General features: G+C 54.6%; 1 long non-coding RNA gene across 1 annotated transcript in view; it reads left to right on the top strand.

Annotated features, from left to right (window-relative positions):
- Positions 1–2,023: 2,023 nt before the first annotated feature.
- The window catches only part of LOC111937460 (uncharacterized), a 39,686-nt gene continuing 16,964 nt past the window's right edge, over positions 2,024–24,745 (top strand). The window contains exons 1-2 of the long non-coding RNA XR_015277930.1: positions 2,024–2,244; positions 11,268–11,723. This is a non-coding gene — a long non-coding RNA (uncharacterized LOC111937460). The remainder of the gene's footprint in view (positions 2,245–11,267; positions 11,724–24,745) is intronic.

Raw genomic sequence — 24,745 nt, 5'->3', positions numbered from 1 at the left:
CAGCCTCTGGAGCAGCCGGGGCCGGGAGCATCCCAGGAATCAGCGTCAGGCTCCTCTGGGAGCGAATCCTGCAGCTTTCCATGGGAATTCCCTCTCCTTTGGGCAGGGCAGAGGGGCGGGAGCAGCACCAGGGGCTGTCCTGGTCCCTCACACCCCTCGGGGGGTGACACAAAAGCTGTGGCAGAGCCCTGCAGAGCTCCAGGGGTTTTTTTCTGCTCTGTGGGCTCGTGGCTCTGAAGGAAACGCCACTGAAAAAAAAAAAGAAATAGGGAGTAAAAGTTGGGAATTGAATGACAAAAAGGGGAATTCGCCTTTGGAAATCCCGGATATCCAATCCCACGGCTCTGTGAGCCCACAGGAGCCCTCAGCACAGCCAGCTCAGGTGGTGCTGGGTCAGTGACACTTCCCAGGCTGCTCCAGCCCATCCCGGGACACTTCCAGGGATGCAGGGGCAGGATAAGCTCCATCACTTCGAGCCTTTTCCCAGCTCCTTCCTCGCTGTGAGCCCCGTTCCGCCTCTTGCCAAACAGGTTTGAATTTCCAGACCGTGGCTATGAAAACGCAGCTCAACCCCCTCCTGCACAGCGCTAAAATATGGCTTTTCCCCCTTTTTAATATCCCCTAAACGATGACCTTTTCCCTCCTTCAGCAGGCAGCCAACACAAGCACAACAATGTGATTTGTGCAGCGTTTCAGCTGCGGTTTCTTCAAGAAATTCATCTGCTCTCCAAGCAATTATGGGCAGGGAAGCATTTCCACTCCGGCTTCGGGCCCTGAAAAGCTGCCAGGAGGGATTTTTTCCTTCTCCTCCTCTCTCCCTCTTGCTCCCTCAGCCTCCCTTGCCCTAGGAAGGTTCTGTGGTTTCGCCTCGGCGGCGATTCTGGGGGTGTGGGATGGTGAATCCCAGCCTGGGGCGGGTGGGAACAGCTGGATCCGTGTCCCCGCTGGGGTGGGAACAGCTGGATTCGTGTCCCTGCTGGGTTGGGAACAGCTGGATTCGTGTCCCTGCTGGGGTGGGATGGGGATGGATCCATGTCCCTGCTGGGGTGGGAACAGCTGGATTCGTGTCCCTGCTGGGGTGGGAACAGCTGGATCCGTGTCCCTGCTGGGGTGGGAACAGCTGGATCCGTGTCCCTGCTGGGGTGGGAACAGCTGGATTCGTGTCCCTGCTGGGGTGGGAACAGCTGGATCCGTGTCCCCGCTGGGGTGGGAACAGCTGGATCCGTGTCCCCGCTGGGGTGGGAACAGCTGGATCCGTGTCCCTGCTGGGGTGGGAACAGCTGGATCCGTGTCCCTGCTGGGGTGGGACGTTTCCCACCTGGCCTGGGTTTGTGCAGGACCATCCCACCCTCTGCCCCAGCTCCTGGAGGGGACACGGGGCACGGTGCCACCCCCTGCTCGTGCCTGCTGTGCCCTCCAGGACCCTCCCCAGAGCACGGGGGGCTCGGGGGGACGCGGCTCCGTCCCCCTGGGTGACCCTGCCAGCACCCAGGGCTTGCCACAGCCGGCCTTAAACCAGCCCCGAAGCCAACAGCACGGTTAATCGCTCATTCATTCCTCGGGTGGGTTAATAATTAAGTTAAATTAATAATTGGGAGAATAATTAAACGCAAGGAGAGCCGTTCACAAAGGGATGGAAGCGCTCGCTGTGGGTGCCGGCCTTTCGGGGTTACTCATTCACTTTCGGGCGTCGGGCTGGCTGTGCCGGGGACGCGGAATCCCGGAATCCCGTGGAAAAACCGGACTTTTCCAGGCGAAACCATCGGCTCTTCCCTCCCCGCGGGGAGCGGCGGGGTCCGGGTGAGGAGCGGAACCGCCCCGACCTCCGGATCCTCCCGAGCCGCGGAGCCACGGCCGGACAGACGGACGGACGGAGGGAAAGAGGGACAGAGGGACGGAGGGAGGGACAGAAGGACGGAGGGAGGCGGCTCTAGGCCGGGGGGGAGGAACTACAAGTCCCGTGAAGCCGCGCCGCCCGCCCGCCGCCGCGGGGCTATAAAAGGGGGAATGGCCCGGCAGCCGCGCTCGGAGCATCCCCGGCAGCGGCGGAGCCTCTCCCGCTGCCCATCCCGGGCTCCTGCCCGCAGCAATTCCCCCCGGGAGATGGGAGGGGGCCGTATCCAGAGCCCCCCGAGCGCGCTGAGGCTCGGCAGGAGGAGGATGAAGAGGATGAGGAGGATGAGGAGGATGATGCCGCTGGGCGCAGCCGGGGAGCCGCAGCCCCGGCGGGGTCCGGAGGTGGAGGTGGGTGCCCCGCGGGGCTCGGGGGGTGCGGGGGTCGGCACGGGGCTCCTCCATGCCCCGCTTGCTCCGGGGGGGCTGCGCCGGGCACCGCGGGTCCCCTCGGTGCTGTCGCTTTTCCCCCGGTGCCATCCCCTTTGTGTCCCCCCTGCCCCGGGATGCTCCTGCTGGAATTTCCCCCCTTCTCGCCAAGGAAAAGCGCGGAGCCGCTGTTTTCCTTCCTTCTTTGCGGTATTTTTTGGCGCTTTTTAAAGCGTTTTTTTTTGCTTTGTTTTGTTTTGGGTTTTTTTGGTTTATTTTTAAGGACTCACACGCGGCTTTTGCTCTTCCCTGCCGTGGGAATTCCTTCCCCAAAAGTCTCGCCCCGGGGCAGGTGCAGCCCCTCCGAGCCCCCTCCCCTCCCCACCGGAGTATCCCCAGCTCCGGGGCTGGACATCCGCTGGATCTGGGATGCACAAAAACACTTTTGTGTGAATCCCGGAAAAAAAAAACCCCAAAAAAAAGAAAAAAAAAAAAAAAATCACACACACACATATATATAAATATATATACATGAATGACTCCCTTCTTTTGCTGCCTACAACAAAAAGACCACACCAGTCTAGACCTGCAGAGACACAAATTATCCCTGTCTGCTCCCGGGAACCCGGCGTGTCCAGGGAAACTCCAGCCCGGGATCCCTCCGGAGGGCCCGGGATGCTCCTTTGGGGAAAGGAGGGTTGAGGTCGCTTTGATAGGAACAAGAGGAGCTTTTATTGCCCGGACATTGTTGGTGCCGCTCGCTGCCGGCTCGGAATTTCCTCCGGAGGCTTTGGAGGCTGCGGGAATTGCTCAGCTCTTGTTAATTGAGACATCTTTTTATAATCACGGGGAGGGAAGTGGGGGCAGAGCCTCGCTGACTCAGGCCTTGGGAAGGGTTTTGCTTCGCCCGGGGTTGTGGAGGGGAGATTCCAGCTGGGAAATTGGAGCAGGGCTCGCGGGGACAGCGGCCCTCTCTGCTGGCAGGCAGGGGATGCTTTCGGGATGTCGAATTTCTCATTTCCCTGGAAAACCGGGAGGAGGAATCTGCCCCAATCCTTCCCCCAGGTGCGGGATCTGCCGTGGGAGGGGAGCTGGAGCTCCTGAGATGGAGACAATCGCGCTGTGCTCTCATTTTCCAAGGATTTGCTGCAAAACCAGCTGGATCTGCTCTACCAAGTTTGGTTTTGTTTATTTTTAAGGTGCTTTCCATGTTCAGGTGTCTCAAAACAAAGGTTTGGGAGCTCTGGCTCCCAAATACTCCATTTGGGGAGGCTGTGGGAGCATCAATCCTTTGGGAAGAGGCTCCCAGCTGAGGGGGGAAGGAGCTTTGTGGAGTGTGAAAAAACCCCAAATCCCATTTTTGTGGGGTCAGGAGGAGGCAAAATCCCCCCGTGGGCAGCAGTGGTGACACCTGTGAGGAGTTTCCAGAGGCAGGAGGGATTTTGGGGAAGGGTGAGGAGTTTCCAGGGGCAGGAGGGATTTTGGGGAAGGGTGAGGAGTTTCCTGAGGAAGGAGGGATTCTGGGGAAGGCTGAGGAGTTTCCAGGGGCAGGAGGGATTTTGGGGAAGGGTGAGGAGTTTCCAGGGGCAGGAGGGATTTTGGGGAAGGTTTGGGAAAGGGAACCTGCTCTGCTCTGCCAGGTTCAGTCTCAGGAGCTGCAGGTGCTTGTGGTGCCCAAGGGATTTGGGATCAGGAGTGTCCCTGCTCTGCTGAGCCAGGAATTCAGGGCTGTGGGGTCCAGCAGGATCCTCCTGCTTGCTGAGCCAGGGAAAAAATCCCAAACGGGCTCATCCTGCTCTCTGGGAGCTTGGCAGGACCCGGTCTGGAGGTGCTGAGCTGGGGCTGCTCCCCTTGGCTGAGGGATCCCCCAGATCCCTCTGGAATGGCTGTGCTGGGATTTGCTGGATTCAGCCCTGAAGGCTGGAAAATGAGGGATGTCCTGGGAAAGGAGGATTCAGCCCTAAAGGCTGGAAAATGAGGGATGTCCTGGGAAATGTGGATTTCACCTGCAGCGTTTGAGGGGCAGCTCGGAGTTCAAGGGGATCTGGGGGGGCTCGGGGGTCTCTAAGCTCAGGTGCCCCCTCCCCTGCACCTGGCTGAGCTGGGGTCGGGGTCACAGGTGCAGAGAGGCCTCGGGGAATGTCGGGACCTGACTTTTTGTGGGATCTGGGACATCTGGAATCTCCCGGCTCTGACCTGGCTCTTCCAAGGCTGAACATTTGTTTCCCCATTCCCGTCCTGCCTGGTTTAAATGCATTCAATCCATAAGGATTTTAAGGCAGCATCCCTTCTCCCTGGCGGCTTTTAGCAGCAGCTGGCTCGGATTTGGACGGGTTTGGACTCCAGCTCCTCCATCTGGGAGTTCTCCTGGATAGGGAATGATCAGAGCGCCTTAAATATTCCCAGATCAAAAGTTCTGGGCCACACCCGGCCCCTCCCCGGGGCAGAGGGGGGAGCACAGGGAGGATTCCTGGGGGATTTGGGGGCTCTTTAACTTGGAACAGAAACGCAGAACAACAAAAGGGAGGGCGAGGAGAGCGCTGGGCTCTGCCGGTGACCGAGACTCTGCTTTCCAAAGGGCTCAGCCGGGCTGATTCCACCGGGAAAGGTGGAAAAACGGCAACGAGGGGGTTAAAAAGTGCCCCGTGTTGGGGTGAAGGCGGCATGGAAAGGCTTTGATGGCCTCCCTAAGAGACTCCGCTCCTTCCCGAGGGAAGCAGCAGCAGGGTCCCGGGATCTCCGGGATCTCCGGGATCTCCGGGATCTCCGGGATCTCCGGGATCTCTCCTGCTCCCAGCCGGATTTTGGAGCTTCCCCCTCTCTCCCGCAGCGCTGGAGCCGCAGGAAGCGCTTTCCTGCTCTGGAAAAGCGCATTGAGGGCGGGCAGGGTTTGTTCTCACCTCGGCTCCCTCCTGGCTGGGCTTTTCTCCCCCCGGAGCTGATGAGGTGCGAAGCCCTCGGCCCCGCTCTTGTGCTGCTGCCGTGCCCTCTGAAAGGAACATTTTATTTTTTCCCCCCCAAATTCAATTGCCTGCTCCTTCTGCCAAACCACAGATGTTTTTTTGAGGGTTAAAACCTAAGCCTTTAAATAAATGTGTTTGATCCCTGGGTGGTTGTGCAGCTTTCCCGAGGAGGAGAAAAAAATAAAATTAAAATAAAATAAAATAAAATAAAATAAAATAAAATAAAATAATAAAAAATAATAAAAAATAATAATAAAATAAAATAAAATAAAATAAAATAAAATAATAAAAAATAATAAAAAAATAAAATAAAATAAAATAAAATAAAATAAAATAAAATAAAATAAAATAAAATAAAATAAAATAAAATAAAATAAAATAAAATAAAATAAAATAAAATAAAATAAAATAAAATAAAATAAAATAAAATAAAATAAAATAAAATAAAATAAAATAAAATAAAATAAAAAGACCTCGGAATGGGTTTTGTATCAGGAGCAAACGTCGCCTGCTCAAGCCGGTTCCCCTGGGGTTTTATTCCTGCTTTTTCTCCCTGGCAGGGGATCAGAGCTGCAGGAAAAGCTCGCGAGCTCTCTGGAAGGAGCAGGGGGTAAAGCCCAGCCTAAGGCAGGCTCGAGCTTTGCTGGGAGCAGCCTGGCTGAGGTTTGTGGCTCGGTGTCACCTTGTCCCCAGCCCGGGGAGCCCGCAGGGATCTAAACCCAAACCGCCAGCTTTAGATCCGCTAATGGGAGGTTTTTCTGGTCTGGATGTTGCGGCGGGGTCAGCGCTGGCTGAAGCTCTCGGTGTTTGTTTGTGTTTTGCTGTGGGATGTGGATTGGCAGGAGGGTAAAACAGATTTCAGCTCCTTTAAACTGCGCTCCCAGCCCAAAGCCGGAGCATTTCTGGAAGTTCTTCCCAAGTTTGGAAGAGCAAAGACGCGATTTTGGGAGGATGGGCTGGAGGTGCAGCTGGGAGAGGAGAGGCGGCACTCAGGGAGCTGTTGTGGCACCGCCCTTGTCCATCCTCACTGTCCCTCTGTCCATCCTCACTGTCCCTCTGTCCATCCTCACTGTCCCTCTGTCCATCCTCACTGTCCCTGTCCCCCCTCACTGTCCCCCTGTTCATCCTCACTGTCCATCTGTCCATCCTCACTGTCCCCCTGTCCATCCTCACTGTCCATCTGTCCATCCTCACTGTCCCTGTCCATCCTCACTGTCCCTGTCCATCCTCACTGTCCCTCTGTCCATCCTCACTGTCCCTGTCCATCCTCACTGTCCCTCTGTCCATCCTCACTGTCCCCCTGTTCATCCTCACTGTCCCTGTCCATCCTCACTGTCCCTCTGTCCATCCTCACTGTCCCTGTCCATCCTCACTGTCCCTGTCCATCCTCACTGTCCCTGTCCATCCTCACTGTCCATCTGTCCATCCTCACTGTCCCTGTCCCCCCTCACTGTCCCCCTGTCCATCCTCACTGTCCCTGTCCATCCTCACTGTCCCTGTCCATCCTCACTGTCCCTCTGTCCATCCTCACTGTCCCTGTCCATCCTCACTGTCCCTGTCCATCCTCACTGTCCCTCTGTCCATCCTCACTGTCCCTGTCCATCCTCACTGTCCCTGTCCCCCCTCACTGTCCCCCTGTCCATCCTCACTGTCCCCCTGTCCATCCTCACTGTCCCTGTCCATCCTCACTGTCCCTGTCCATCCTCACTGTCCCCCTGTCCATCCTCACTGTCCCTGTCCATCCTCACTGTCCCTCTGTCCATCCTCACTGTCCCTGTCCATCCTCACTGTCCCTGTCCATCCTCACTGTCCCTGTCCATCCTCACTGTCCATCTGTCCATCCTCACTGTCCCTGTCCCCCCTCACTGTCCCCCTGTCCATCCTCACTGTCCCTGTCCATCCTCACTGTCCCTGTCCATCCTCACTGTCCCTCTGTCCATCCTCACTGTCCCTGTCCATCCTCACTGTCCCTGTCCATCCTCACTGTCCCTCTGTCCATCCTCACTGTCCCTGTCCATCCTCACTGTCCCTGTCCCCCCTCACTGTCCCCCTGTCCATCCTCACTGTCCCCCTGTCCATCCTCACTGTCCCTGTCCATCCTCACTGTCCCTGTCCCCCCTCACTGTCCCTGTCCATCCTCACTGTCCCCCTGTCCATCCTCACTGTCCCTCTGTCCATCCTCACTGTCCATCTGTCCATCCTCACTGTCCCTGTCCATCCTCACTGTCCCTGTCCCTCCTCACTGTCCCTGTCCATCCTCACTGTCCCCCTGTCCCTCCTCACTGTCCCTCTGTCCATCCTCACTGTCCCTCTGTCCATCCTCACTGTCCCTGTCCATCCTCAATGTCCCTCTGTCCATCCTCACTGTCCCTGTCCATCCTCACTGTCCATCTGTCCATCCTCACTGTCCCTGTCCATCCTCACTGTCCATCTGTCCATCCTCACTGTCCATCTGTCCATCCTCACTGTCCCTGTCCCTCCTCACTGTCCCTGTCCATCCTCACTGTCCATCTGTCCATCCTCACTGTTCCCCTGTCCTGTGCCCTGCAGGGATCTGGGAATTCCGGGAATTCCAGCTGCAATTCCAGCCCCTGGGAGCAGCTCCCTGCCCTGCTGGGGGTGTTGGGATGAGTTCCAGCTTTATTCCGAATAAAATAAAAAAGGTGTTGTTTCATGGTCTTCAAAAGTAATGAAAACGTGTGGCAGAAAGGCAATTTAAATAATATTAATATTATATTACTTTTATAATGTACACCTTATAATGTATATAATATATATTTTTATATAATTATATAATTTATAGTTATATAATATAAATATTATGAATACTATAAATAATATTAATATCGGGAATAAAATTATAAGTAATATTAGAAACAGTAATAAATATTACTATTATAAATAAAATATTTGAAATATTCTAATATTGATATTCTATATATAAATAATATTTATATGATAAATAATAAATTAATATATTATAAATTTATAGAATATATTATTACTGATAAATATTATTGATATACCATAATATAAATATGAGTAAGTAAATATATTATACAGCTATTATTTAAATAATAGCTAAGTATAAATTATGAATTATTAATAACATAATAAATAATTTAATGTATTTAACCCTATTATAACAATATAATAAATCATTTAATAGTTATTATTAATATTTAATATTTATATTTTAATGTTAATTATGACATGTCACTCTTACAGCTGTGACATACAACTTCCAAGAGGATTGAAAACTCATTTGGCTTTCAACAGCAAAACAAAATTACTCAAAGATTTTTGTTTGGGTTTTTTTTTTCCCCATAAATTTCTTTTGAAATAAAAAGATAAAGCTGATAATTATTGGAGACTTAAAAAAAAAACCAACAAAATTAAAAGCTTTTTTTGCTGTTTTTTAAAATAAGTCCCTAAAGAGTTTCAAGACTTGTTCCAGCATTTCCTGAGCGATGGGAAGGGCAGAGGGAATGAGGGATGTCCTGGGGAGCAGCAGGGACCCCTTTGGGGTCCTGTGGGGCTGGGGGGATCCCCCGGTGGTCCCTGGGAGGGGCTGGGAGCTGAATCCATCCCTGTGGGGGGCTGGGATCAGGGCTGGAGCTGGAGCTGAACCCTTCCCAGGCTGGGATTGGGACTGGAGCTGAACCCTTCCCAGGATGTGATTGGGACTGGAGCTGAACCCTTCCCAGGCTGGGATTGGGACTGGAGCTGAACCCTTCCCAGGCTGGGATCAGGGCTGGAGCTGAACTCTTCCCAGGCTGGGATTGGGACTGGAGCTGAACCCTTCCCAGCATGGGATTGGGACTGGAGCTGAACCCTTCCCAGGCTGGGATCAGGACTGGAGCTGAACCCTTCCCAGGCTGGGATCAGGGCTGGAGCTGAACTCTTCCCAGGCTGGGATTGGGACTGGAGCTGAACCCTTCCCAGGCTGGGATCAGGGCTGGAGCTGAACTCCTCCTGGGCTGGGTGAGACCGAGGGTGCAGTGAACTCCCCGGGAGCGGGACAGGAGGAGCTGCACACCTGGCAGGGCCCTCTCCAGCTGTTTTCCATGGAAATTCCATCCTCTGGCCGCAGGGACGGGCGCTGGGGACAGCAGTTCCCGCAGCCCTGGCGCAGTCTGGGGGGATTTAATCCGCAGTTCCTGGGATAATCCCTTTTTCCTGCCCAGGCAGAAGGAGCCCGAGGCAGGGAAAGGTGGCTCTGGCTGTGGGAGGGAGGACAAGGACCAGGACCCTCATCCCACCCCTCCGCTGGTCCCAGTGGGGTCTGTGGGATGTGCCCAGCCCAGGGCTCGGAGGGGGAGGGAGGGAGAAGCTTCCCAGCCCAGCGGCCTGGATGGGGAATAATGCTCCCCTTTTTATGGCTTCTTCAATTGTTCCTGAAAATCCTTTTTCAAAGGAGGAAAGTTCCTTCCTTCCTTTCAGCTCCCGGTATCTTGAAGAATTCACTCCATTGTGAGGCCAGGACAGAGACCCTTCTATGAGGGCTCTCCTCGAGGCCCCCTCCCCGCGCCCCCTCCCACCCCATCCCAACAAGCCCCCATTCTCCTCTGAAGAGGGTCCCTCTGTCTAACGCCAAGTAACTCTTAAGGGCAGCATTTATCCTGGGCCACTCAGCTCACAAAGAGTGCTGGAGTGTCAAATAAACTCCCCGCAGCCTGCAAAGAGCAGAGGAAGAAAAACACAAAACCCCCTTTCTTTCCACCCCTGCGGGGAAACAAATACGGACTTTGTGCCGGCGGCGGCGGCGCCCTAACGAGCCCGAGCGGGGCTGCCGCGAGCCCGGGTGGCCACGTGAGGGGCTCCGGGGGGACCTGGCACACGGAAAAGGCTCCAAAACGCCCCCAAAAACTGCTGGATGTCCCCACTGCCGTGGGGAGGAGCCACTCCTGGGCTGGGGCTGTCACCAGGGATGAGGATGTGTCCGGCCACATCCTCGGCAGCGCCTCGGAGGGCTCAGCTCCTGTTTCCCGGTGGGAATTCCGCTTGGGAATTGTCAGCTCTGTGAGCTGGGGCTGTCTGCTGTGCGCTGCTCCCTGTGAGGAATCGGTGCTGGGATCTGTGCCATGGATGGATGGAGGGATGATGGATGGATGATGGATGGATGGATGGATGATGGATGGATGGATGATGGATGGATGGATGATGGATGGATGATGGATGATGGATGGATGGATGGATGGATGGATGATGGATGGATGGATGATGGATGGATGGATGATGGATGGATGATGGATGATGGATGGATGGATGGATGATGGATGGATGGATGGATGGATGGATGGATGGATGGATGATGGATGGATGGATGATGGATGGATGGATGATGGATGGATGGATGATGGATGATGGATGGATGGATGATGGATGGATGATGGATGGATGATGGATGGATGGATGATGGATGGATGGATGGATGATGGATGGATGATGGATGATGGATGATGGATGGATGATGGATGGATGGATGGATGGATGGATGGATGGATGGATGGATGATGGATGGATGATGGATGGATGATGGATGATGGATGGATGATGGATGGATGGATGATGGATGGATGGATGGATGGATGGAGGGATGATGGATGGATGGATGATGGATGGATGGATGGATGGATGGATGGATGGATGATGGATGATGGATGGATGGATGGATGGATGGATGATGGATGGATGATGGATGGATGGATGATGGATGGATGGATGGATGATGGATGGATGATGGATGATGGATGGATGGATGGATGATGGATGATGAATGGATGGATGATGGATGATGGATGGATGGATGGATGCAAACTGGGATCCCATGTGCCAGGAGCTGCTGGGAGCAGTCCCGAGCCAGGAATTGTCCAGGCCAGCTCCTCTGCTCAGCAGCTGCTGGGAAGATCCCGCTCGCTCCCTAAATCTGGGTGCCGAATTTGGGGATCTGTGACCAGTGTCCCGAGGACAACAAGGACTGGACACAAGGTGGTGCCAAGGTCGCTCCTGCCCCTCATCCTGACCTCGGTTTCCCCACAGGTTTTGCCATTCCTGGAGGGAAGGAATTCCATCGGTGGTGGGAGCTGCTGGAATCTCCTCAGCGCTGAGGACACCGGGCCGTGCCCAGGGCTGGCACTCATCCCCTCGGCCAGGGAGCGGCTCCCGAGGCAGGATTTGTCCCTGGATGTCTCCTCTGCACCGGGACCCCGAGCCCTGAGCCTCGGCTGGGATTTGGACGCTCCCTCCCGTCTGCAGCTGGGAACGGCACGGCCGGGAGGCTGCAGGCACCTGCTCCTCCCAAATCCCGCGGATTTACTGCTTCTGGCACCTTCCTGCTGGGAATGGCTCCGTCCCAGGGAATCTCCCGAGGGACAGATGTGGGAAAGCAGCACTTAGAGGTTACAATTCCTTCTTTTTCTGCGCTGCTCCTGAATCCTGGCTCTGGAGGAGGAAGGATCCCATGCACTCCTGGAGGACAAATCCTGCTGCTCCGAGGTGAGTCAAGAAAATGTATTTTTCCTTTATTTTTTTTCCTTAAAAGCACATTGGACTTCTTGGAAAATGATATTTTCCCTGTCTTGAGAAAAAAAATGCCCAATGCAGGGAGCTGCTGTGAGGGGATGAGGGAACAGACAGGTTTGTTCTGACAGCTGGGCTGGCTGCTTTAATCAAATTAATTTAATCAAATCAAATCGAATCAAAATCAAATCAATTTCATCAAAATGAATTTTTCAGTGCCGTCCCAGCTTGAAATCCCCAACAGGAGTTTTCTTCCTGGAGTTTTATTGCTGAGTAATGGATAAAAGGTTAAAGGCTGCAGATTCCAGGGAGGTTTTCCTTTCTTTCCCTCAGGAGGGGAATCCTGATGGTTTTCCACTCTCCTGAGCCAGAGGTGGCTGCAGGGGGAGCCTTGTCAGGGGCACTGGGGACATCCTGAGGGGCTCCTGGTGGCTCCAGGGGAGGAGCTGAAAGGCTCCCTCCAGCCTGTGAACCTCCTTGGGATGGAGAATCCCAAATTTCCTGCTAGAAAACGGTGCCAGATTTGGGATTTTGAGGGGACTTTGTCATCTGGGTGTGACACGGGACAAGAGGAGCTGCTGGGAACAGCAGGGGATTGGGGCTGTGTGGCCTGCGAGGAGGAGAAGGATGGAATGGGATGTCTTGGGTGGGGAATGAGCTGCTGTTGACCACAGATCCAGGAGGGTCTGGCGCTTCCCAGAGGGGGCAGAGGCAGAGCTGGAGCTCAGAATGGCTGGATCAGCTCTTGATTTCAGTCCTGCACCTGCTGGAACGGAGCTGGGGAGCTTCATTTTCCTCTCTGCCAGTTCTGAGTGGTGCTGGTGCAGCCCAGATGCTTCCCAATCCCTCGGGATTGTGGTTTTGATGATCCCATGGATTGTGGTTTTCCCCTTTATGATCCCAGGGACTGCGTTTTTCCCTTGATGATCCCACAAATGGACCTCATCCCTTTCCAACAGGAGTCTCCCTGTGCTCCCCTGCCTCTGGAACTCAGGGAGGAGGAGGAAGAGGGATGAGATTTGTGCCCATGACCTCTCTGTAGTTCCACATTTTCCAGTCGAGCTTCTTGGGCTGAGTTTTCCTTCTGGGAAACAGCCCCTGTGATGTGGGGCTGGGCTGATTTTGGGGTTTGCTTTGGGTTTTTTGTGTTTCCCCGTTTTTCTCAGGGATGTCCTGTGGTTTCTGGGCGTGAGGTGTAGATCTCGGTGGCTGAGTCCTGTCCCGGTGCTGAGCTTCTTCCTGGAATGGTTTGGATTTGGAATCTTAGAGTTGATCTCGTCCCAACCCGGCCGTGATCAGGGACACAGAGAGCAGGTTCCTGTCCGAGCTGGCCCTGCAGTCCTGCGGGGAGGGTGGATCCAGCTGCAGATCCTCACCTGGAGCTGCAGGCCGGCTTTATCAGGATCCCTTCCAATCCCTTTCCAAACCCTGGCTGTGAAATCTTCCTTGTCCCGGGCACTTTGGCAGCGGCAGCTCCTCGGGGCTGCCCCAGGCGCTCCAGAGCAGGAGCTGGCCCCGAGGGAAGCTCCAGGGAAGCCCGGGGCTGCTGCGGGCACCTGAGATTTGGCCTCAGGGGAACCCACGTGCAAAAAAATTTAGGGACTCAGCCCCTGCAGCATCCCATGGGATGGCAGAATCATCCCGGCTGGAAAAGCCCTCAAAGGCTGGGGAGTCCGGCCATTCCCACAGCGCTGCGGATCCTCCGCCACCGCCCATCCCCAGGGGATTCCCTTGGGAAGGGCAATTTCCCATGGATCGGGAGCCGCCGGGGGTCGGGAGCACATCCCAGGATCGAGATGCCGGATCCTGGTGGGGGAGGCTTGGGAGCACATCCCGGGTGGGAGATTCCAGAGGGATTCCAAAGGGATTCCAGAGGGATTCCAGAGGGATTCCAGCGGGATTCCAGAGGGATTCCAGAGAGATTCCAGAGAGATTCCAGAGGGATTCCAGAGGGATTCCAGAGAGATTCCAGAGAGATTCCAGAGGGATTCCAGAGGGATTCCAGAGGGATTCCAGAGAGATTCCAGAGGGATTCCAGAGGGATTCCAGAGGGATTCCAGAGAGATTCCAGAGGGATTCCAGAGGGATTCCAGAGGGATTCCAGAGGGATTCCAGAGGGATTCCAGAGGGATTCCAGAGGGATTCCAGCGGGCTCGCGCTGACCCCTGGCGGCAGCAGCAGCAGCGCCTGCAGTGCCCGGCGGGGCCCGCAGGGGGCGCGCGGGGGCCCGGGATTCTCTGGGATTCTCTGGGATTCTCTGGGATTCTCTGGGATGGGATGGGATGGGATGGGATCTTAACGCTCATCCCGTGCCACTCCTGCCATCAGCAGGGCCACCTCTATCCCAGCGTACTCCAAGCCCCTTCCAAGCTGGCCTGGGACACTTCCAGGGATGGGGCAGACAAGAATTCCTTCCCAATATCCCATCTCTCCCTGCCCTCGGGCAGTGCGAGGCCATTCCCTGTGTCCTGTCGCTCCATCCCTTCTCCAAATCCCCTCGTCAGCTCCTCTGGAGCTTTTTCAGGCACTGGAAGGAGGGTTTTAAACTTTCCCCGGAGGCTGAACATTCCCAGCTTTCCCAGCCTGGCTCCAGAACAGCTCTTTGAGCTGAAAAAGCTGGAAAAAGCTGGAAAAACCCATGGAGAGACTAAGCTCTTTGGGAGAAGCAGTTAAACACGGCAGGGCTGCTCCAGCCCGGCTGGGATATCGGGGAAAAGCCCACCCGGGAGCGGTTCGCTGTGTCGGAGGTGGCACGGGAGGTGACAGCGGCTCCCAGAGAACCCACGGGCGCTGCTGGAGCCGCGTCCCGCGGCCGCTGGATGGCAGCGGAGCTCCGCGGCATTCCCGTTCCGAGCCATTCCCGTTCCGAGCCATTCCCTTTCCAAGGCATTCTCTCTCCCGGTGCTGCCTCCATGCCCTGCTCCATGCCCGTTCCATCCCTGCATCCAACCCCAGGAGCCATCCCTGCTCCATCCCTGCTCCATCCCTGCTCCATCCCTGCTCCATCCCAGCTCCATCCCAGCTCCATCCCGGCTCCATCCCAACTCCATCCTTGCTCCATCCCTGCTCCATCCCAGCTCCATCCCTGCTCCATCCCAGCTCCATCCCTGCTCCATCCCAGCTCCATCCCAGCTCCATCCCTGCTCCATCCCAGCTCCATCCCAGCTCCATCCCTGCTCCATCCCAGCTCCATCCCAGCTCCATCCCAGCTCCATCCCTGCTCCATCCCAGCTCCATCCCAGCTCCATCCCAGCTCCACCCCAGCTCCATCCCTGCTCCATCCCTGCTCCATCCCAGCTCCATCCCAGCTCCATCCCGGCTCCATCCCTGCTCCATCCCTGCTCCATCCCAGCTCCATCCCAGCTCCACCCCAGCTCCATCCCCTGCTCCATCCCTGCTCCATCCCTGCTCCATCCCAGCTCCATCCCAGCTCCATCCCTGCTCCATCCCAGCTCCATCCCAGCTCCACCCCTGCTCCATCCCAGCTCCATCCCTGCTCCATCCCCGCTCCTGCTCCGCTGGTTCCCATCCCCGCAGTGGGTGCTGCTCCCAGGGAAGGGCAATTCCCGACCTCCCGGGATGCCCATGGAATCACAGACCCCAAAGCCAGGGAGTTATTCGGGAGCTGGACTCGATCCCTGCGGGTCGCTTCCAGCTCTGGATATTCCATGAACCTGGAGAAGGCCAGTCTGGCTCTTGGCCCTCCAGGAGCAGAGTGCCGAGGGAATGAGGGGAGAGGATGAGGAGGGAGCGGATCTGAGGTGATAAATCACTTCCATGGATCTGCCTTTAGGCGCTTGGGAAAGCTTGAACTGTGTCTGGGAATTTGGGGAGTGCGCACACAGGGTGAGGATTGCCTCGGGATGTCCCCAGCATTCCCGGAGCTGTGCTCCTCATGGGATGGCTCCCTTCTCCCAAAGAAAAGCTTGGAAAACTCCTGCTCTGCCTCTCCCATTCCCTTTTGCTTTCCCCTCCCTGCCCCGGGGTCGGGAGCCGGCTCTGGCTGGGAACGGGTGAATTATTGCGGGATAATCCCGCGTCTTTGGCTGCTTTGGGAGCGCTCCCCGAGCAGTCCCAGGCTCCTGGGCTGGCACTTCCCGAGCTGAAAGGTTTCCCTGTCCGGGCTCCTCCCGAGCCGCAGCCAAGGGCGAATTCCAGCGGCGATACCAGCCCCGGGCTGGGTTTCCATGGTGAAGGCATTTGGGGTTTGCTCCGAAAAGCCGGGATTTTGGGAAGTTTTCAGCCGGGAATGGCACGGTTTGTCCATCCCCAGGCTGCTCCTTGTGGGGGAAGAGCTTTGAAATGTTCCTGAGAGCCCCGGGGCCAGCCCGAGCTCAGTTCTCCCCCTGCTCCCCGCGTCCCCTCTGGGATGCTGGGATTTGTCCTGGGATCTGCTTTTCCTCCCCCAGAACTGTCCCAGCTCCTCCTCCTGCTCTCACAGCCCGCACTAAACCCGATTTATTTCATTTGCCGAGGTGCTGCTGCAGGCCCTCCCACGTGAAAACCAAAGGGAAATGTTCATCCAGGGATTTTGCGCCCCAGGAGCCGCGAGTTTCACCTCCGAGTAAAAGAAATTTGTGCCACCTCATCCCCTCCCAGCCTCGTGTGCATCCCTGGCAGGCAAAAACCTGGTTAAAAACTCAATTTCGGCTTTGAATTTAACTTAATTTAAGCTTTTTAATTGAAGCCCGACTGTTTCTCACCTGCCTTTCTAACAAAAAGGAGTTTTTGAGGTGATATTTTTGCCTTTCCTGGGGTGCATCTGCCCAGCCAGGACATCTCCGGTGCCCTGGGAGCCGCGCTGTGCCCTTGGCCTCTGGAATGCTCTTTTCATTGATATTTTCTGGGAACAAAAAATGCCGGCTTTGTATCCACTGCCCCTTTCTTTGCCCACGCAGAAGGAGAGGGAGGGGGTGGAAAAAAAAAAACCGACTCAAATATTTTCTTGTAACAAAAGGCTGCGGGTGAATCTGGATCAGCCTCTCTGCTCCGTCTCAGGCCAAATCTCCAGGGTTTTTCAGCAGAGAAATTAAAACACTGGAGCTTTCTCTTTTCTCCCGCAGAACAAACAGGAGCGGTTCCCACTTCCTCCCGCTCATAAACAAAACCAGCCCGACGTCTCCAGGAGAAACCCTGCCAGGAGACTTTCCTTCCTAATTGTTGGATATTTTTTCAGCTCTGATTAGTATTCGGGAGTGCCTGGCACGGGGGCTGCGAGTTTCAGGAACAGGCTCCGGAGCAAATCCTTCTCCCTGCTTCCATCCCCGCCTGTCCGGCCCCTTCACCTTCCCCCTCCCTCCCTCTCCCTTTTCCTTTGTTTCCCGTCCTTTTTCCCGGGTTGCTGGTGGATTTTGGCCACCAAATGCGTGGCAGGGGCTTGGAACTGGGTGATCCCTGGGGTTCCTTGCGAGCCAAACCATTCCACGATCCCTTGGAGCTTTTCCCTTGGAAGTTTTGGTGTCCCGAGGCTCTCAGGGCTTTCCTTGCCCTGCTCTGCTGCAGTTCCTTCTCTTCCCGGCTTTTCCCTGCCCTTGGGAAGGAGCCTGGCCTGGCCTGGCTGCAGAGGGATCCTCTTTTCCATGAGGAAAGGGCAGGATCGGATTTGGGAACTCTCCAAAGGAATAAAGGGTGCAAAGGATGGGTCTGGGATGGAATTTATCCCACACAGGGAGATCTCCTCCTTCTGTCTCTGTTAGTCCAGGACTGTTCTATTAATAGTTCTATTATAATAGAATTATAATAATACAATACCTATTCTAGTAATCATTTATTATAATATAATAGAATTATAATAATACAATAAATATTCTATGAATAGTTCTGTTGCAACATTAATGTATTCACCATGATTTTATTATTACAAATATCAATTTATTTATTTTATCAATTTTATATATTATTATATTATATATATTATTATATATCATTATATATTATATTATATATTATATATCATAATACATAATATTATATACATAAATATATTGTAATATATAATATTATATATAATAATATATTATTATATATTATTATATAATATTATATATCATCATATATTATACATATTATATATTATTATATATTATAATATATTATATATTATTATATATTTTTATATTATTACAAATAATGTAATATTAATATACAATCACAATATTTTATGATTGTGTATTTATTAATATATCATTATTATTGGTTATAACAAATAATATCATAGTCATCATTATTTTTATTCCAATTTACCAATATTTTAAACAGTAAAATTAATTTTAACTTTCAAATTCCAATTTTAAAATTGAAACTCCAGCTTCTTCCTCCGTTCCCATATTTTATTTATTTTATTTTTGATTTCCTGATCCAGAGGGACCTGGGAGGAGCCACGGGCTGGGGGTGATAAACAAATCCTGGAAAACAAATTTCAGGCAAATCCCTGGGCAGGTGGAGAGCAGCTTCCTCTGGGTGGGAACCAGGAGGGGAAGGAGCAGCTCAGGATTTGGGGGATTTGGGGGATTTGGGGGATTTGGGGGATTTGGGGGAGGCATTTCTTGTTCTCTTGGAGCTGTTGCTCAGTTCCTCTCTCCAGGTTTGAATTCCATGGGGAAATGCCCCTTTTCCCTGGAAAATTCCCCTTTTCCATGGGGAAATACCCCTTTTCCAAATGCCAAATGTCAAACCCCAAAGTCTTTTGGATGTTCCTAAACCCGGCTGTCTCCAAATCCCCAGGGTGTTCCTAGACCTGTCTGTCTCCAAATTCCAAAGCTCCTCTGGATGTTCCTAATCTCCAAATCCCAAATCTCTGGATGTTCCCAAAGCCGGCAGTCTCCAAGTCCCAGAATTCCTTCCTGGAGGATTTGGCTGGATGGGAGCTGTTGGAATTTGCGCAGGGAGCAGCGCCTGGGGCTGGGGAATCCCTCCCCTCCAGCCCTGCTCCCCCAGCCCCAGGTGCTCCATGGGGCTCTCAGCTCCAATTCCCTGGAAAACGAGGAATTTTGGAAACGTATCCAACAAAAGCCGCTCCTTGCTCCTCAAACTGAGCCCTGCTGGGAGCCGCAGGTGGGGAGAGGCTGGGCTGGGCTCTGCCAGCCCAGGGCCAGGAGCTGGGAAGGAGTTGGAGACCCCAAAAATTCCATCCTGGCGTGGGAATGTCCAGGTCGGGATCAGGGAATTCAGCAGGAATCCCCCTTGGAGCAGGACCTGCTGTGGTTCCCCCCTTTGCTCCATCTCCAGCCGGGAGCGCTTTGACACCATTGAATTCCTCAATTCCTTCATTTTCCCCCGTTTGGTTTTGAGCCGATCGCCTCCAGTCTGATCCCAAAGCGGCTCGGGCCAGGTGAGGATCGGGAATTTTGTGCTCCAGGTTTTCCTGGCCAGGTGTTTGTGCAGCTCCGCGGGAGCCCCGGCTCGTAAAGCGGCGCTCGCAGAGGATTAAGAGGGAATCGCCGCTTCCCGGCGGGTTATAAACAAGTGCCCGGCTCTTTAACACCTTCCCTGATGTGCTCCCGGCGCATTCCTGGCTCTGGGATGCAGCCTCGGGAATGCGCTGGGATGGAGCTGCTGGGCCAGGGGTTCCGGAGCCCTCCGGCAGCGCCAAGGGGGCTCTGCTGGGGCTGAACCCTCCCCGTGCCCTTCCCGGGGTGCAGGAAAAGCCGGGAGAGGCTTTAGGGGGTCACCCAACACCTCCAAGGGTGGGGAAGGTTTTGGGGATCCGGCGCTGGATATTCCTGCATCCATCAAATTGGTGCAGAAGCAGTCCCTGATCCAGCTGGGAATTCCCAACTCCCAGGAGAAGGGAACTCCTCACACAACAGGGGGGAAACATCCTGGGATTGGGGCATTTGGGACACGGTGTGAGCCCTTCCTGCTGGCTGAGCAGATCCCTGGACATTCCCAGGCTGGAATTTGGGATATTCTCTGAGCCTTCCCTGCTGGCTGAGCAGATCCCTGGGACATTCCCAGGCTGGAATTTGGGATATTCTCTGAACCTTCCCTGCTGGCTGAGCAGATCCCTGGACATTCCCAGGATGTTTACCCGCTGCTTTTCCAGCTCTGTTTCATCTCCAGTTGTGGAATTCCCCTGCAGTTCCCACCTACCCCTGGCTGCCCCTTCCCACGGGGGTCGGGGTAATGAAACATCGGGGTAATGAAACATCGGGGTAATGAAACATCAGGGTAATTAAACATCGGGGTAATGAAACATGGGGGTAATTAAACATCGGGGTAATGAAACACTGTCGGGGCCGGGCACGGCGCGACCCCGCTGTTTGCCCAGGAGATAAGGGCCGGGTGATAAGGACGTGTTTGCTGCCAGCCCAAGGACAGGACCAGCCCCTGCCCGGGCAGGACAGGTCCCCGGGGCCGCGGTGACACCTGCGGGGACATCGGCCGGGGCTGGCACCGCTCCGCCCCGGGCACAGCCGCCACCTGCGGCCGGAGCTTGAAAGGGAAAAACGAGGAGCGACCTCTGTCCTTGGGATGTGCCCGGCTGTGCCTCAAATCCCTCCGTTCAAATCCCTCCTGTGCCCTGCCCTCGGGGAATTTGGGAAAAGGTTCCACTCGCTGTGTTTTTCCCTGGATTTTCCTGTCCCCAGGGCCACATCTCTCCTCTGGGAATGGTGCCGGGCTCTCGTTGCTGGAATGTCATCCCGAAATCCCTCGGGATGGGGCAGCCCGGTTCCTCTTGCTCCCAAGGGATGGATGCCAGGGAATAAAACATTCCCAAGGTCTCCAGAAGCCCCAAAGCCCACCCTGCTGGGTTTTCCCCCAGTCTGGGCCAGGTTTGAGGCGAGATGAAAGGGCCCCTCCCCACCTGGGGCACACCTGGAGCACACCTGGAGCACAGCTGTCACCTCCCGGCCCTTTATGGCCCTTTGTGGTGCCGCGGGCTGATAAGGGCTCACCTGGGGGTGCTTGATAAGGACTCACCTGAGGGAAGGTGAAGGGAGGGGGGAAATTGGTCCCTTCCCTGTCCCCGGGGCTGCTCCAGGCACTCCTGGCTCTGCTCTGACCTTGGGAACATCACCCTGGAAGCAGGGCCAGCCCTAGGGACCCGCTCCTAAGCAAAGATCCAAGTGAGGGTGGGAATCCCCGGCCTTCCCAGCTCCAGTGGGGGGAGTTTCCTTTGCCAAAGGGATTTTTGGGATCCTCTGGGCCGATGAAGCCATGTGTCAGCGTGGGATTTAATCCTGGTTTAAGGCCGTGTGGGAAAGCCGCCTTTGGCAAGGCTGCAGTTGTCTGTGGGAAGCTCAGGAGGAAGAGAACTCCCAAACTGTGATTTCTGGATCGCCTTTAATTTCGGGGATTAGGAGCCCAGTTCCTGCCTTTCTCCAGGCTGCCATGAGCGGGTTATAAATTCAAATTGCTGCAGGGGGAACGCTGCTGCCAGAGCTCTGGGTGCTGTCCTGGCCTCACCTCCCCACAATCCAGGGAACAAACTGCTCCTCTTGGCTGAGGACAGGAGCGGGAGCAGGAAAATCCCGAGCGGCTGCTCCCTGAAATCCATCCCAGCCGGGCCCTGCCCGGCTCCCTCTGGATGGGCTTGGCCAGAGGAGCCGGAGCTGGGACCTCTCCTGGCTCTAGGGCCGCGGTTTTTGCTTAAAATTGCAGATTTTTGGTGTCGGCTGACTCGTTTTTCTTTTTTATTAAGCAACTTTGCAGCTTTTCTGTTTGTAAATCGAGTTTGATAACACAGCCCCGAAGTCTGAAAAGCCAGGAAGGAACGAGGAAAAGGAACAAAATCCGAATTTTCTCTGTGGTCAAATCTCGGGATTTATTTCCTTTGGAATAATCCCGATTTTCAAAGCTTGAGGAGTGATCCAATTACCAGGAGCCATCCTCCAGTGCCTGGGGAATCCTGCAGTTGATGTGGGGTTAACCCGGAGATCCCTAATTAAGATTAGCTCAACTCAGAACTCTCAACTTGGCAGTGCAGGAATTTCCCTTTCCAACAGCACCAGCCCCAAAGCCCTCAGGAAGGATTTTGGGGGATGTGACAGAGCTGCTGCAGGTTTTGGGGTCCAGCAGAGTGGCTGCAGCCTCTCCCCCACCCCAAAAAGCTCCTCTTGGAGCCAGCTCAGCACTGCAGGACCCAGCTTTGCTCCAGCCTGATCCTGCCCTTTCTCCAGCAGGTTTTAGGATGTTTTCCCTGTTTGCTTTTTATTTTTTTTGCGCAGCTCTGGATCCCGTCTGGGGCTGTTTGAGAGGATTAAGGCCCCCGAGTGCTGCGAGCTCACCTCATTCCTGGGGACACGTGAGAGGCCTGGCTGGCACTGCCGGCTCCCTTCGGCTCCTCAGGACAAATCCCGGCTTAGCAGAGCCAGCGGCCGGGCTGGAAGCGGAGCCCTGCTAATTAGGTTTATGTAACCGGGCTCCCTAATCGGGGAGGGCTGCCCTGCTTAATTGGGAAGCTCCAGTTGGCCTCTGGAGCTGCTGCAAATTCCCAAAAAAGTGATTAAAAATAGCAGTGCAGAGCGTTGTTCCCAGCAGGATCCAGCATCCCGCTGCTTTCCGCTCGTGGCTGGGACGGGAGGTGTTGGAGCATCCCAGAATATCCTGGCTTGGGAGGGACTCACAAGGTGCATCCCACTCTTGGCGCTCTGCAGGGTTTTCCAAAGGATCCCGGCTTTTCCCAAGGCCTTTGGAGCGCAGGCCGAGGCTCCCAGGGATTGTCAGCACTGGGAGGGAGTGGGCTGATCCAGCACCAGAGGGGTTTGTCCCTCCAGGAGCGAGGGCTGGGTTTTCCCAGGCCCAGATGTGGGCAGATCCCATGGGAATTCCATTTCCCAGCCCGGAGCCAGTGCCTGACAAACCCCAGGAAAAACAGCTGGAACACCCCAGGGAAGGGATTTCTGTTGGGATCCAGGGCCCTCCTGAGCCTTCCCCACAGGAATTCCGATGGCTCATCCATGGCATTCCCATCCTTGGGGCCAGCCTGAAGTGCTCCAGCATCCTGGAATGACAATCCCTGTGGCAGTGCCATGCCAGGAGGGGCTGTTCCCTCTGGACAGGCTTTTCCTGCACATCCCAGCTCTTAGATCCCTGTGTCCGGCCCACCACCGATGGTGCTGCCGAGCTTTGATCTGCTCCCAGTGATTAAATTCCTATCATCCAGACTGACAGCTTAATATTCCTTAATATTCCTCAGCCAGGCTGCGCTAAATTAATTGTGTCTGTCTTGCCAAAGCTGCAGAAATCTTTCTGACAGCTCCAGGCACTCGACACCTTTTTTTTCCCCCATTTTTTCTCTCTATTTTTTTCCTTTTTCTCAGAGTACTGGAGGAGTTGTCTTTGCTCTGTTCAGGGAATCCTTTCCTGAGTTTCCCACGAGCTGCTCCGGAGTCACTCTGTGCCTGTGGAGTGGGAACAGCTGCCCTGGAGTCTCCAATCCCCTGGGATTGGGATCTGCACGGGACCAGGCTGGGGCTTCCGTAAGAAATCATGTCCTCATGTTTTTGGAATGATTTCCTTGCTAAGTCTCATTTAGGTTGAATTGTTCCTTTTTGTAACTGCGGGCCTTGGGCTTTTGGGGTTCCTTGGAGCAGCTGATCCCTTTCCCTGTTGGATCCCCTGTTGGATCCCAGCTGTGTTGGGGTGAAATGTGTCACTCTGGGGGCTCCTGAGGCAGAGGAGGAGGAGCAGATTTTGGTGAGGATCTGTTGGGAGCAAATCCATCCCAAATCTTCTCCCAGGGCTGGGACATCTTCTTTCCTCTCACCACGAGCAAGCAGCACCTTCGGCTGTCTGGGTGCCACCAGAGCGGGGTGATGGATGGAACAAGGGACATCCCAGGGGCTGGATGTGACATCCCAGGGGCTGGATGTGACATCCCAGGGGCTGGATGTGACATCTCAGGGGCTGGATGTAACATCCCACGGGCTGGATGTGACATCCCAGGGGCTGGATGTGGCATCCCACGGGCTGGATGTGACATCCCACGGGCTGGAAGGGACACAGGACATCCCGCCGGCGCCAGGGCTCGGCTCCTAGAGGAGAAGCAACACGAGATCCACCTCGACCCTTCCCAGCCAGCTCAGAGAAAGTTCTCTCCTTGCCAAGAGCTTAGAGACAGGGAAAAAACCCAGCCCACCGCCAGCTCTCCTAATTGCCACACCGAGAGGCAGGAATTCTAAATCCAGAGTTAATCTCCGGCGAGGATTAGCGGAGCATGCGGCGTCTTGTCAGATGTGGGAGCAGTGGCCGAGGCCGTAATTTTTCCAGACAAGAGGAAAGTTTCTGCTGGAGCCCGGCCCTGCCACGCGCTGCCCCAGTGACCCACTGAAGGCCGGGCTGGGCTGCTGCAAATTCCCAAAAATGTGATTAAAAATAACAGTGCAGAGCGTTGTTCCCAGCAGGATCCAGCATCCCGCTGCTTTCTGCTCGTGGCTGGGACGGGAGGTGTCGGAGCACCCCGGAATATCCCGGCTCGGGACTCACATTTGACTCTCTCTGGGATCCTTTGGGATGTCTCGGTGCTCTCTGGGACATCCCAAAGGATCCCAGATTTTCCCGAGGCCTTTGGAGCAGAGGCTGATGCTCCAGGAGGGCGAGCGGCGCCAAACCTGCCCATCCCATAGCCTCCAGCTCCCTGTGGGAATCCTTTATTTTGGCAGGGAATTCCTCATCCAGGAGGCCGGGATGCTGCTCTTGGGGCTGGAATCTTTGGTCTCTTGGAGCAGGAGGTGGCTGCAGCATCCTGGGATCCCCTGGAGGAGCTTCCCGGTGCCCCTGGCTTTGGGAGGTGCTGCCTTTGGCAGCTCTGAGCTGAGCCCAGCTGGGCTTTGGCAGGCCCCGAGCACACGGAGTTAATTAGTGGCTGTTAATTGCGCTGGGAGGTTGGGAATTGGACACCTTTGGAATTCGGAGTTGCTGTTTCCAAAGCTCGGCAGCTCTGGTAAAAGGGAACGCCACGTTTGGCCCAGGGAAAAAGCAGCACCTCTGTGCCTTTGCTTCCTTTTTATTTTTAATTTTTCTCCTTTCCTTCCTGGATTTGTTTGGAGTTTGCC

This window comes from Cyanistes caeruleus, chromosome 19 (genome assembly GCF_971803275.1).
Source record: "Cyanistes caeruleus chromosome 19, bCyaCae1.hap1.1, whole genome shotgun sequence".
Taxonomy (NCBI): domain Eukaryota; kingdom Metazoa; phylum Chordata; class Aves; order Passeriformes; family Paridae; genus Cyanistes; species Cyanistes caeruleus.
Note: the sequence above shows the minus strand (reverse complement) of the source record. Positions and strands in the feature narration are given on the sequence as shown.